Raw genomic sequence first — 4,646 nt, forward strand, 5'->3', positions numbered from 1 at the left:
TATATATATATATATATATATATATATATATATACATACATACATATTGGGCCGGGCCGGTGATCACCGTCCCCGTTAAAATCCCCGAATTTCTCCTCGATCCCTGCCCCGTCTCCGAACCCGGCCTGAAAGTTTCGGTTTTCGATTTTCACCATCGGTTTCGGGTTTTTTTTTTGCCATCCCTAGGCGTTTGAACTGATTTTGACATAAAGATGATGCATATAGTATTATAATTATTTATTAATTAAAAAAAAAAATTTCGTTATACTAAGACGTTTTTATTTTAGATATATTTTAATAATTAAAAATAAAATATGGCTCCTCGTGTAGAAAAGAAGATAATTATATTTGACTCGATCTTTTCAAAGTGTTAGAAAAATGTTGTTGTGTTACATGCTAATTTTTCTCTCTTTTAGGTTTTATTTCAAAACTGAAACAGATAATGATTTAATCAAAATATATATAACATGTGATATTACTGAATTTTAAAATTTATTGCCAACCATACCGATCTTTAGACAAATCTTAAGTGCTGTCTCGTACTTTTCAACAAAATATCACATCTTCAAGTAGCTATTGTCAACTTGTGGAGGGGTCACAAAAAAAAAAAGAACAAAAAGAATTTTATGAATATGGTCGGCAAGTAACACATCCATAATAGTGACTAAATCTGTAAATTAGTCTAAATATGGGGACCAAATCTGTAAATTAGTCTAAATATGGGGACCAAATATGTAAATTAGTCTAAATACTTCCCCAACTTGCAAAAATGGTAATGCGGACCCTTTCTGAAAATTGTTTTATTTCTAATTTTTGCCACTTCGCAAGTTGAGGAAGGGTTACTTGCGGAGGTGGTGATTTTGTGAAAAAAGTGGGAAAGAAATGTTGAGAGATAAAATTTCTCGGTCAAAATAGCTACTTTTATTAAATCCCCTAAAGTTAATAAGTTTCACCATTTTTCAAGAACTACATGATGAGAACGGTAGAATCTACACCATTTGCTTGTATTTATATTCTTGAATACTACTATTAGGGTGTTCTGTCTTAACTTCGAAATAAGGTTGTTCCGTCTTAACTTCGAAAGAAGGTTGTTCAAGCTAGTAGTGGGTAATTCAGAGCTATACTGCATAATCTAATTTAGATGTTGTAGCAAGGTTACGCTGCATTTGCCGTTCTGAAATCTCGCCTAACCCCTCTGAATATACAATTATGTTGAATAGAGCATCAGAAGATGATGCTGCTGAAATCTTGAAGGTCATTGCCGAACGCGGTGCTAAATAGAATGAAGCACAACATCCTACCCGTAGATCATTCTAAAACAAGGGTCTATTTATAGATGTGAATGCTTGGTTTTACTTCATTAAGCATTCCTTACACCTACAAGCCATGACACAAGCCTCACCTATGAAATGATGCTCATCCTTTAGGGTGAGTTTGGTATGCAGACAAGACAGGACAAGACAGCTGTTCAGCGTTTGGTAAGACATGACAGGACATGACAGAACTGATTAATATGACCAATTTACCCCCAATAAGCTGTTTAGTGTTTTTCACTAAATAATCAATATAAATGTTAACAAATACTATTTTGAAAATACCAACAAAATTCTAAAATAAATATTAATTAAAAACTCACATTCATAAATCAAAAGATTTAAACATCATGTTTACCAACACAAAAGTTGAAATGTTTACCAACATTCAAATGTTTCTTTTGTGTACCAAAAAACCTAAATACAAAAGATCAAATTATTTACAATTGTGCTCTTCCCCTATAGGCATATCTTCTAGTGTGAGTGTCGTGTTTTCTTCCAGATTAAGAACCCTGTACATCCTAATGGAATTATATAGCAAAGCACATGCTATGGACCATTCTTCGTTGAAGTTTTATTGAATAGAAAGAACTTTGTAATATGGCCCAACGTTTTTTCAAAATACCAAAACACCTTTCTATGATATTCCTAGCTTGTGAGTGTTTCATGTTAAAATATTCTTCCTTATTTGTAGGTGTATGACCAATGTGTTCCCATTCTCGTAAATGATACCTAGTACCTCTATAAGGTGCCAAAAATCCTTTACCATTGACATATCCTGCATCAGCTAAGTAGTAATTACCCATTGGGACTTTTAAACCATTATTCCTTGTAACCGCATCTCGTAGTACCCTAGAATTGAGAACTGAACCTTCCCAACCGGATAAAACATAGATAAATTTCATGTCCTGAGTGTATGCACCTAATACATTAATCACAATATGACCCTTTCTTGTTCGATATCTTGGTTTATTGTTCTCAGGTACAGTCACTTCAATGTACAGTCACTTCAATGTATGTTCCATCTATTGCTCCTAGACAACCCTATAAACAAAATAACTTGGTTTAGCCTAAATGGTAAATGTTTTATATTACAAATAATGAGAGAAGTTAACTGGATTACCTTAAACCATTTCCATCTTCTGTCGGTACAATCATCCTCTACCGGAGTTGGTTTGCTCAACAAAATGTCTTGCAATCGCAGTAAAGCACTTAAAACTCGATGAACATACCTACTACTTGTTTCCCCCGACCTATAATATCTAACTAGAAAACATCCATTTTTGGTGTGATGTGCTAAAATGTTTACAAACGTTGCAACTTGTTCTTCAATTGTCACATTACGATCATCTAATAGTCCACCACGTGTTTTTAGTAACTCACACAAAATAGCAAATGCATTCCTATTCATTCGCAACTCATTTACACAAATAATGTCACTTTCACATGTGATGTGTTGGATTTCTATCGATTTAATTTGATATCTAGTGAATGTTCTTTGTCTTAAAGTTCTTTTCCGAAGATGTGTTTGTTCATATTCAATTAACCAATTCGCAAAATTGGCCACAAGTATGAGCAAGTCGATGTAAGTTTTCAACACTTTAACAACTACAATTAGATGGTTGTGATCCATTCTACAGGAAAAAAAAATCAAATGGAAGCAATTATTTACATATGTTCTAAATGTAATAATGTGTTCTAATATATAACATAATCACCAGAATAACACGAATCAAATGAATTAAATGGCATCACTTGAAGGGTTTTCAGAACTGACGGTAAAGCTTAGCTCCATTCTATTTAATTTGTTGATGATCACGCTGATTGTCTATTGTAGAATCCCCAAATAAACCAAAAAAGAAGTTGTTTTTCTTTCTAGCTTGTATAATTATTGTTGCTTCTGAATGTTTCCTGAAAATCAAGCCTTAGTTTGCCATAGACTTTTTATACTTGAATTACGCCCTAATTTATTGGCAGTCATCATTGATTTTCTGCATTTATACTAGTGCGGTAGCATATTAAACTATTGTTTAGAAAATACATGATTTTTGGTCCAATTTGTATTCGAATTCAAGTTTTGGATAATGTCAATTAACCATCTCGGTCAATATTGTTGGAAAGATAAATATAGTACACCCAAAAAATGGATTTGATCAAGTGCAAGAACATTATGTTTTCTTTATTTTTGAGCTGCATATTCTTACTTTTTTCATTCAGGGAAGTGATCAAGATAAGTTGAAGCAAATGGTGAATGAAGGAGATCAATCTTCTATAAAGGTACTTGTTGATTTAAGCTACTTGTAAGCTATAACTAGACATAGGATGTTTTTTGGTATCAATTTGTATGATGGATAGGTTCTATATGCTTCATGGTTACTTCTATGAGTTGAATATGGCTGCTATATAGATCATAAAATAAAAAGCATTCATGTGAGCTTGGACTTTTTTAGTGTATGAATGGTTGGATAAAGAAGACAGAAGCAGAACTTTGAATATTGTGTTGTGTGTGCAGATATAGATAATTTAATTTACAGTAAAAACATCGACAAAAAACAGGAGCCAAAATCGATGGTAACAATAGCCGAAATCGAGATGGTAACAATAGCATAAAATCGATACAAGAGACAAAAACATCGACCAAAATCGATTAACATAACAATAGCCTAAATCGATTAACATAACAGTAGCCTAAATCGATTCAGAAAACAATAGCCTAAATCGATTAACATAAATCGATTTCGGAGATGATCGATTAATAGTAGCATATCGATGTATGAGAAATCAATTTCAGAAATTACCTGAGAGGATCGATCTTAATGAAGGAAACGAGTAGAGGAGTAGAGGTGGACGAGAGATCTGATGAAGGAGACTAATGGAAAAGGTGGAGGCGGACGAGAGATCTGATGAAGGAGACGAGTAGAGAGGGCGAGATAGGACCGTGTTTAGGTTTTGTAATTTTAGGGGTATATGGGTAAAATGCTTCCTTGTTCCGCTTAGTTCTAGGGGTTAGGAGGGACACGCGTGTTCCACATCTGTTCCAGTTAGTTCCATTTTGTTCCATATAAACACATGCCAAACATGGGACAAATGTGTTTAGTCCTGTCCTGTCCCACCCTGTTCTGCCTACCAAATGCACCCTTAATGCATTGTTATTGGTAAGCCATTCAGTATAGGTTATGTAATTTACAGAAGTATCCAAGTTTGTGCAGATAAACCAAGGGCCACCTTTGGCATCTAGCCCTTATTGATGCCAGTCTGAAGAAAGCCCAGGCAAAGGTGTTGCCAACTGATGTTTGTGTGAAAGGGAAGGATACTTTGGAACTTACAACAGTA

This window comes from Cynara cardunculus, assembly GCF_001531365.2.
Source record: "Cynara cardunculus var. scolymus isolate 2C chromosome LG 3, CcrdV1, whole genome shotgun sequence".
In the NCBI taxonomy this organism is placed as follows: domain Eukaryota; kingdom Viridiplantae; phylum Streptophyta; class Magnoliopsida; order Asterales; family Asteraceae; genus Cynara; species Cynara cardunculus.